This window comes from Bubalus bubalis, chromosome 2 (assembly GCF_019923935.1).
Source record: "Bubalus bubalis isolate 160015118507 breed Murrah chromosome 2, NDDB_SH_1, whole genome shotgun sequence".
NCBI classification, from domain to species: Eukaryota; Metazoa; Chordata; class Mammalia; order Artiodactyla; family Bovidae; genus Bubalus; species Bubalus bubalis.
Window position 1 is genome coordinate 125837821 of NC_059158.1, and position 10914 is coordinate 125848734.

General features: G+C 42.1%; 1 pseudogene; it reads right to left on the bottom strand.

The window, feature by feature from the left end:
- Positions 1–4498: 4498 nt before the first annotated feature.
- Positions 4499–5689, bottom strand: LOC102413773 (annotated as a pseudogene).
- Between the last annotated feature and the right edge of the window lie 5225 nt (positions 5690–10914).

Here is a 10914-nt window from a genome sequence, read left to right on the forward strand (position 1 = left end):
AAAGTTGACTTAAAACTCAACATTCAGAAAACTGAGATCATGGCATCTGGTCCCATCGCTTCATGGCAAATAGATGGGGAAACAATGGAAACACTCACAGACTTTATATTTTGGGCTTCCAAAATCACTGCAGATGGTGACTGCAGCGATGAAACTAAGACACTTGTTCCTTGGAAGAAAAGCTACGACCAACCTAGACAGCATATTAAAAAGCAGAGACATTACTTTGCTGACAAAAGTCCACCTAGTCAAAGCTATGGTTTTTCCAGTAGTCATGTATGGATATGAGAGTTGGACTATAAAGAAAGCTGAGCACTGAAGAATTGATGCTTTTGAACTGTGGTATTGGAGAAGACTCTTGAGAGTCTCTTGGACAGCAAGGAGATCAAACCAGTGAATCCTAATGGAAATCAACCCTGAATATGCATTGGAAGAACTGATGCTGAAGCTCCAATACTGTGTTCACCTCATGCGAAGAACTGACTCCTTAGAAAAAACCCTGATGCTGGGAAATTTGAAGACAGGAGAAGGGGATGACAGAGGGTGAAATGGTTGGATGGCATCAGTGACTCAATGGACATGAGTTGAGTAAGCTCCAGGAGTTGGTGATGGACAGGAAGGCCTGGCGTGCTGCAGTCCATGGGGTCGCAAAGAGTTGGACACAAATGAGCGACTGGACTGACTTACTTCACTTAGTATAATAATCTCTAGGTCCATCCATGTTGCTGTAAATGACATCATTTCATTCTTTTTTTATGACTGAGTAGTGTTCTATTTTGTATATGTTCCACCTCTTTGTTCAAATTCATCTGTTGATAGACATTTAGTTTGCTTCCATGTCTTAGCTGTTGTTAATAGGGCTGCAATGAACACTGGAGTGAATTATCTTTTCAGATTACAGCTTGTCCGAATATACAGGGCATGACATGACCCTTTAATAGCACAGGTATACTGTGTGTCTGTTCATATATTGTGCATGTTTGTGTTTTATATACAGAAAGAGTAAGATGTTTTTCACCCCCTTCAAACATTCCCACTGCAATGCAGACACGTAGATGGAAAATGATGATGGCAAAGATAAAGACTCACAGAGGTATTAAGAGATGGCTGTAGCTGTCCCTGTGCAGCACTCACTCTGTGCTGGGTGTCGTCCCAAGTACTTTAGATCCGGGGTCCCCACCCCTGGGCCTCGGACTGGTATTGGGCTATGGCCTGTTAGGAACTGGGTTGCAGAGCAGGAAGTGAGTGGTGGGTGAACGAGTGAAACTTCATCTGCTGCTACCCGTTACTCGCATTAGCACCTGAACCATCCGCCTGACTTCCCTGGTCCATGATAAAATTGTCTTCCAAGAAATCGGTCCCTGATGCCAAACAAGCTGGGGACTGTTACTTTAGACAACATATAGTTTGATCCCCACAGTGAAGTACTTAGTTGATGGGAAAACTGAGGCAGAGAGTAGTCAAGTGACTTGTCCGTAGAAGTGTCCACGTTTGCAGTTGATAAAAAGTCTGGGACTTTAGTTGATCCTTCCATTTCTGCTGACCACACCCAAGCATTTCGGATAGTTGGGTGTTTTCTCCTTGATGACTTGCAGGGAAGCACATTTTCTAGGTTATGTGCCCCACTACCCCAGCATGGAAAACACCAACTTGTTATCAGTGAAACTAGTGTCTGATGGGTGCAGTGCAAGGTGGAAGAGAGGAAGTGCTGTCCCTCTCCCGTGGCTCTGCCCTGGAACTTGGTGCTGAGACAGTGGGACTTGGTGTAGTTGGTTGAATTTAACTTTAGTCTCTACACACATGTTTGCAACTGTGCATTCTAGAAGGACCACATCAAAAAAGTGAAACTGTCCCAGGTCTAATAAAAGTCCTCTCTTGGATGTGGAAAAAAGAACCCTTCTCTACTGTCGGGAATGTAAGTTGGTACAGTCATTCCGAAGAGCAGCATGGAGATTTCTTAAACCCTAAAAATAGAGTTGCCATATGATCCAGCAATCCCACTTCTGGGCATATATCTGAAAAAGATGAAAACTCTAATTAAAAAAGATACCTGCAACCCAATGTTCATTGCAGCACTATTTACAATAGCCAGGATATTAAGCATCTTAAATATCCATTGACAGATGAATGGATAAAGAAGATGTTTGCTGTTGCTGCTGCTAAGTCGCTTCAGTCGTGTCCGACTCTGTGCGACCCCATAGATGGCAGCCCACCAGGCTCCCCCGTCCCTGGGATTATCCAGGCAAGAACACTGGAGTGGGTTGCCATTTCCTTCTCCAATGCATGAAAAGTGAAGAGTGAAAGTGTTTACTCAGCCCTAAAAAGGAATGGAGTAATGCCATTTGCAACAACATAGATGGACCTAGGAACTATCATACTAAGTTAAGTCAGTCATAGAAAGACAAATACCGTATGATATCGCCTATGTGTGAAATTAAAAAAATCAATACAAATGAGTTTACATACAAAACAGAAATAGACTCACAGACATAGAAAACAGTCTTATGGTTACCAAAAGGGGAAGGGGATGAGGGATAAATTAAGAGTTCAGGATTAACATAAACACACTACTATATGTAAAATAGATAACCAATAAGCATAGGGAACTATACTTAGTATCTTATAATAACCTATAATGGAAAAGAATAATCCTCCTATATGTCAATTAAAAAAATACAAAAACTATGCAGGTGATTAAGATGTATAGTTCACTGGTCTAGCTAAAGCTAGTCAACAATTAAGTACAGTCCATATGTACCAAAATGATAACAAAAACATTTGCCTTCCTCCATTATTTCATTGCTAGGAATTTATTCAAAGAGAATCCCAGATGCATATGACATTCTAACTATAGTGCTTATTAAATTTTACTTATAATGGGAAACCTGAGACTGAAAAACAATAGGCTTTCAAATTACATTTCTTTTGATCCAGACATAATCAGATTTGCCAACAAATATTTATCTAGATCCCAAGGATAGCTGCATAATGGTGAAAAGCTGGAAATATCTTAATTTTCACAATTAGGTTGGGTGAATAAAAATGTACTTTATCTACACATGATATATACCATACCATCATTAAATGATGATAAAGATGAATATTTAATGGTGGAGGAACAGTCTTCGTGTTGTGTGAAGTGAATAAAAATACAATCTGAGAATTGGGAACCTGTGTACACCCATGGTGGATTCATGTTGATGTACGGCAAAACCAATACAATATTGTAAAGTAATTAGCCTCTAATTAAAATAAATAAATTTAAATTAAAAAAAAATACAATCTGAGTCAACAAATCTTTAATGGTGCTTATTGTGTGTCGCCAGGCAGTGCTCTAGGCCCTAGGAAGGCATTAGTGAACAAAAACAGCAAAACCCCGACGTAACCGTGGAGATGACAGTCTAGTGTGGGGAGAGAGGTGATTTTATGGCGATTAGGAGGTTAAAAGTGTGACAGAAAGTAGATCCGTCTAAGGAAGATAGAGGATGGTGAGGGTGTCTAGGGGTGGTGAGTGGAGGGTTTTCAGTCTGAAAAAAGCCTCAGTCTGGACAGCCTCACTGAGAAGGTAGCATTTGGGTTAAGATTGAGGGAGTGAATAAACAACAGCTTCCTACTGTGTGGCACAGGGAACTATATGATAAACCATAGTGGAAAAGAATATGGAAAAGAATGCATTGGGTTGGTCAAAGCATTCATTTGGGGTTTTCCTTAAGATGGTAAGAAAAAACTCGAATGAGCTTTTTGGCCAACCCAATATATGTATGTATAACTGAATCACTTTGCTGTATAGAAGAAATGAACACAATATAGTAAATCAACTATATTCCAATAAAATAAATTAAAAAAAAAGATTGAAGGGGGATGAAGGAGTGACCAAGGGATAGGAAAGTCCCCAGGTGAAGGGGACCTTGCAAGGGCCCTGGGGCCACATGTACCTGGCTCATCCAGGGACCATTGAGGGGTCCAATATGGCTGGAGTCAGGCAAGGAGGGGTGAGGCCAAAAAGGTGAGAGCAGTGTGATTACAGACGGTCCCGAGAGCCACTGCCAGGAGTTCTACTTTTGCTTGAAGAGAAACGGGAGGGATGTTTTCTGTGTTTATAATATTCTGTAGCTGCACTGTCCAGTACGATAACCTCTAACTCCTTGTGGCTACTGAGAACCTGAATTGTGGCTACTTTGAACTGAGTGCATTGTAATTGTAAAATACACGCTGGGCTCAAAGGCCAAATTCAATACTGCTGCTGCTGTCGCTGCTACGTTGCTTCATTTGTGACCGACTCTTTGCGACCCCATGGACTGTGGCCTGCCAGGCTCCTCTGTCCATGGGATTCTCCAAGCAAGAATACTGGAGTGGGTTGCTGTGCCCTCTTCCAGGGGATTTTCTCAACCCAGAGATCAAACCTGCATTTCCTGTGGCTCCTGCATTACAGGCAGATTCTTTGCTACTCAGCCACTGGGGGAAGCCCAAGTCTGTATTCTTTAGTACAAAAAATAATTTATTCTTTCTTGTCATAGGGGCTATGAAGAAGAGCAGGTTTAAACACGTGTAACTCATTCTGTCACCTCCTGCCCACTGTCTTCTGGACAGCTGTTGTTTTAGCAGCATTTCTTTGTGACAGCAACCAGCAACAGTAGGGAGACTTCTGGACTTTGTATTGTCAGACCCTTGTGCAGCCTTGGATGGATCTGTGATTGTATCCTTTGCTGCTAAGGCAGTACAGCCTCCACAGGTTGGCAGTTTCTCTCCAATTGGCCTGATCAGAAAATCTTGGGCAAATTGTGAATTCTTCAAGATAGCTGCTGTTTCTTCATCCACTTTGACAGTTTCATCTTTCTTAAATGTTAAATTTGCATCAAATATTGAGTCTTTTTCGTGTCTTATGATTCCTCCATTATAAATAACTTGGTATCTTTTGGTTGGTCCTGTCTTAGGGAATTTGAAGAGGCGAAATGTTACAGAAACAAAGCAGCAGTCACCAATCACGTTTTCTAGATCCTTGTTTTGAACTGTAATGAAATTGGCAGTGACCAAACGTGAGGGCAGAAGCCAATTTTTTGGATAGGAAGGTCTTTCCAGTACAAAGTACCACCCAGGCACTCCCCCCATAAAACTTTGTGTGTCCTGATTTTTCCTGGCAATTCAAGACTAGCAAAGATATCACTGAAATATAGCCTTCTACCATGCTTTAACATTCAATATATCTCCTGCAGCACTTGCTGTTCATTAGGTACAAGGTTAATGACATAATTGGATATCACAATATCATAACACTCATTCTTGATTCCAGCCTCTTCCAGTTTCTCTATGTAGCCATGAATAAAGGTCACATTAGGTGCCTGGAAGCCATATTTTTCCATGTGATATTCAATGTACTTGTTAGCCACTTCTACCTGACCTTCTGTCATGTCTATTCCAGTGACATGTCCCTTCTCACCAACAAACTAACTAAGAGCACAGCAATCTCAGTTAATTCCACTACCCAGGTCCAAAATCCAGCAGCTTTCCAGACACTCAGAGATGACCAGACCACAGCCATAATACCTCGAGGATGCTTCCTCGTGTATATCCTGCAGGGCTTCCCGGCTGTTTTTGCGACCAGCCTGCTGCAGTGACACAGGCATTGGTCTGCTGATACCTTCAGCACCTGCACGTCTTTCTGGATCTCAGTGTCGCGGGGGGTCACCATGTTTCCTCTGTATCCAGGACTTGGGTACCCTTCAGATGGCTCTTGAGGCTAGATGCTGTGTGCTGTGCTTAGTTGCTTAGTCAAGTCCAGCTCTTTGTGATCCCATGGACTGTACCCCACCTGGCTCCTCTGTCCGTGGGATTCTCCAGGCAAGAAAACTGGAGTGGGTTGCCATGTCCTCCTCCAGGGGATCTTTCCAACCCAGGGGTCGAACTCAGGTCCCCTGCATTACAGGCAGATTCTTTACTGACGGAGCTGCCAGGGAAGCTATATATATTGAATTAAATAAATATATTGTTAAAGTTAATCCGGTTGCTTCATTCTCCTTTCATGGATGTGGCTAGTAGAAAATGTAAGTTTACGGGTGTGATCCCCTCCTATTTCCACGGGACAATCCTGTTCCATAGAGAACAACGGGATTGTTCAGTCACTCAGTCATGTCTGACTCTCTGTGACCCCATGGACTGCAGCACACAAAGCTTTCCTGTCCTTCACTATCTCCCTGAGTTTGCTCAAACTCATGTCCATTGAGTCAGTGATGCCATCCAACCATCTCATCCTCTGTCACCCCCTTCTCCTCCTGCCCTCAATCTTTCCCAGCATCAGGGTCTTATCCAACGAGTTGGCTCTTCGTATCAGGTGGCCAAAGTATTGGAGCGTCAGCTTCAGCATCAGTCCTTCCAATGAATATTCAGGGTTGATTTCCTTTAGGATTGACTGGTTTGTTTTCCTTGCTGTCCAGATGACTTCAGTTCTATAGATGAGAGTTGGAAGCAAATGGGACCCCTGTGATTGTGTCAGAGGTGAGCAGAAATGGTAGGAGATGGGATATAGATTCACATTTATTTATTTTGAGGCTGTGCTGTGTGGCTTGTAGGGTCATAGTTCCCCTACCAGGGACTGAACCTGTGCCTTCAGCAGTGAAAGCTCAGAGTCCTAATCACTGGACCACATGGGAATTCCTAGGATATATTTTGAATCATAAATGATACAGTTTTGGGGACAGACTGGATGGGAGTGTGAGAAGATAACTATAGGGTTTTTAACTAGGAAACTGGAAGGGTGGAGCTGGGACTGATCAGGTCTCAGCATCAGGTATAGAATTTGAGGTGTCCACAGCACAGCCAAGTAGAGATGCTTGGTAGAGAGTTACAGAGGGGAGTCTGGAATTGGGGGAGAGGGCAGGGCTGAGGATTGAGCTTGGAGGGGCTGTTTCAAGCCTGAGTCTAGACAAGGAAAAGAAGAGGACTGAGCCCCTGGTGCTCCAGCTCTGAGAGGCTGGAGGAAGAGGAGAAACTGCAAAGCAAGCCAAGAATGGATGGGGAATGGGGGACTGGAGGACTGACATCTTACAAGCAGAGCAAAGAAAGAGCTTTCAGCAGGAAGGAGAGGGAAAGAGAGGCAAACACCAGAGAGAAGAGGGCTCTTTTAGTGGAAAGCTGATGGGAATGTCTGAAGGCAGACCCACCAGGGAGGAATTTGGAGGAGGCAATTGCTGCAATTTTTTTCTAAGAAATTAGTGTAAAAAGGAGCAGAAAACTGGGAAGATAGCATTAAGATTAGGCTATGCATCCAAATGTGAACAGTTGCACCCTTGGGATGATGAATATGCTTCTTAAAATTTTGTTGTGACTTAAGAAAATAATTCCTATAACAACCAGGTCCATTTTGAGCAGAAAAAGTTCTAAAATCAACAGTGGAGTTTGTACAATTTCTTAATAGCTAAACCCTCTAATCAGCTCAGTTCTTAAATACAGAATTGGAAGTTGGGATCTCCTTATGGATGTTTTCAAATTTCCCTTAAAAAATGGAGTAGCATTATCTTTTGTACTTGGGCTGAGACACAATATTGAATTTCTCCTTAAATTACTAGGAGCTGGCCTGTCTCTAGAACGGACCTGAACAAATTGACCTACCCTCTGTCAATGAAGGGTTTTTAAAAGGATCTTCTTGCCTTTCAGCCTTTTTTAAACAAATATTTTTAATGGAAGGATAATTGATTTACAATATTGTGTTGGTTTCTGCCACACAGCAACGTGAATCTGCCATAGGTACACATATGTCCCCTCCCTCTTGAACCTCCCTCCCATCTCCTACCCCATCCCAACCCTCTAGGTTGTCATAGAGCCCTGGTTTGAGTTCCCTCAGTCATACAGCAAATTCCCATTGGCTATTTATTTTACATATAGTAGCGTATATATTTCCATGCTACTCTCTCCATTCGTCCCACCCTCTCTGCCCCACCCCCGCTCCTGTGTCCATAAGTTTGTTCTTTATGTCTGTATCTCCTTTGCTATGCTGCAAATAGGATCATCAGTATCATCTTTCTAGATCCCATACATATGTGTTAAAATACAATATTTATTTTTCTCTTCTGACTTACTTCACTCTGTATAATGAACTCTAGTTTCATCCACCTCATTAGCACTGACCAAATTTGTTCCTTTTCCTTTTTATGCCTGAGTAATACTCCACACACACACACACACACACACACGAAGTGAAGAGAAGTCTCTCAGTTGTGTCCAACTCTTTGTGACCCCATGGACTGAAGCCTGCCAGGCTCCTTTGTGCATGGGATTTTCCAGGCAAGAATACTGGAGTGGGTTGCCATTTCCTTCTCCAGGGGATTTTCGTGGCCCAAGGATTGAACCCAGGTCTCCTGCACTGTAGGGAGACTCTTTACTGTCTGAGCTACCAGGGAAGCCCATATATATATAACACAGCTTCTTTATCCATTCATCTGCTGATAGACATCTATGTTGCTTCCATGTTCTAGCTATTGTAAAGAGTGCTGCAATGTACATTGTGGTACATGTGTCTTTTTCAATTATGGTTTTCTCAGTGCCATTTAGTCTTTGAGTGTGAAAGTCAAGGGGAAATTCCCTATGTCAGGATTATTCCCATGTGAATGGTACTTAGGCCAGTATATGGTGCAGCCCCTGTTTTTACTTGAGAAGTGATTATTCACAGTAAAATAGTGATAGCCACTATTCACTGAGTGTTCAACACAGGCCAGATATGATGTTAAGAACTTAATCTACATTTATCGATATTAATATAATCAGCATACAAAGCTATGAGTTAGATATTCTTATTATGTCCCTTTTGATGGCTAAGGTAGCTAAAACTCAGAGATCACATAGGTTGTAGGGCCAGATTTGCCTGATCAAAGTTCAAGTTCCAGTCTACTCTCAGGGGTGAACGAAACTGGGTGAAACCTCCCTTCTCCCTCCAGGCCCTGCTACCTATGGGTAGGTAGGGAGGCAGTGCAGTGAGGACTCCACTGGGGCAGCCATTTGGAAGTTTTCAGTCAAGATTTTAGAATAAGCAAAAAATGTATTTTCTTACTGAAGGAAGAGTTTTTATGCCTTCAGAGCTTAAAAACTAGCCAAGAAAAGTGCTCAGTACTGTCTGTAACCTTGGCCTGTGATAGAGGTTTGGCAAGTCCAGTCTCTGGTATCACTAAGAGGGGGTCAAGCCCCCCATTTATCTCTGTGTCAGAGGGACTTGCATCTTAGCAATGGGAGAAAATGTCTTAAATTCCTTCAAGAAGACAAACAAAGAAACTGAAATAAATAAATAAAGGGGAAAAAATCCCAGAAACAAAAAGAAAACAAACTTTTTTAGGTTGTGTATCCAAAAATTATTCCTGTGGTATTTTTATTCCCCAAATAAAAGACCCTCATACTGTTGAGTTCCATTAAAAAATGTCCCTTGTGAACCACACTGTTGGTGGAAATGGAAGTTGGCATAGCCACTGTGGAAAACAGTATGGAGGCTCCTCAGAAAACTAAAAATTGAACTACCATATGATTCAGCAATTCTACTCCTGAGCATATATCCAGACAAAACTCTAATCTAAAAGGATATGGCACCTTTATTTTCATAGCAGCACTATTCACAGTAGCCAAGACATGGAAATAACCTAAATGTCCATTGACAGATGACTGGATAAAGAATGGAATATATACACAATGGAATACTACTAAGCCATAAAAAGAATGAAACAATGGCATTTGCAGCAACATGGATGGACCTAGAGATTATCATACTAAGTGTAATGAGTCAGATAGAGAAAGACAAATACCATATGACATCAATTATATGTGGAATCTAAAGTATGGCACAGATGAACCTAACTGCAAAACAGAAACAGACTTACAGACATAGAGAACAGACTGGTTGCCAAGGGGTGGGGGTGGGGGGAGGGGGTAGATTAAGATTGGTCGAAACAAACTATTATATAGAGAATGGATAAACAACAAGGCCCTACTGTACAGCACAGGGAACTATATTCAACAGCCTTATGAAAAACCATATGGAAAAGAATATGAAAAAGAATGTGTGTGTGTATATATATATATATATATATATATAACTGAATCACTTTGCTGTACTGCAGAAATAAACACAAGATTATAAATCAACTATACTTCATTCACTTCACTTTCATGCACTGGAGAAGGAAATGGCAACCCACTCCAGTGTTCTTGCCTGGAGAATCCCAGGGACAGGGGAGCCTGGTGGGCTGCCGTCTATGGGGTCGTACAGAGTTGGACACGACTGAAGCGACTTAGCAGCAGCAGCAGCATACTTCATTAAAAAAGAAATAAAATGTGCCAGTCCAGGTTCGATGCACGATACTGGATGCTTGGGGCTGGTGCACTGGGACAACCCAGAGGAAGGTATGGGGAGGGAGGAGGGAGGAGTGTTCAGGATGGGGAACACATGTATACCTGTGGTGGATCCATTTCGATATTTGGCAAAACTAATACAATATTATAAAGTTTAAAAAAAAAAAAAGAAATGCTAAAAAAAATAAATAAAATAAAATAAAAAGTCAAAAAAAAAAAAAAGAAATAAAATGTCCCTTGTTATCACACAGATTTGATTGTTTTGCTAGCTAGTGACAACCCTATAGAGTGTATTCTACAGCGAGTTCAATAAATAGAATAAACACTTCCACTGTTTCCTCTGCTGCTGCTGCTAAGTCGCTTCAGTCGTGTCCGACTCTGTGTGACCCCATAGAGGGCAGCCCACCAGGCTTCTCTGTCCCTGGGGTTCTCCAGGCAAAAACACTGGAGTGGGTCACCATTTCCTTGTCCAATGCATGAAAGTGAAAAGTGAAAGTGAAGTCGCTCAGTCGTGTCCAACTCTTCTCGACCCCATGGACTGCAGCCTACCAGGCTTCTCCGTCCATGGGATTTTCCAGGCAAGAGTAC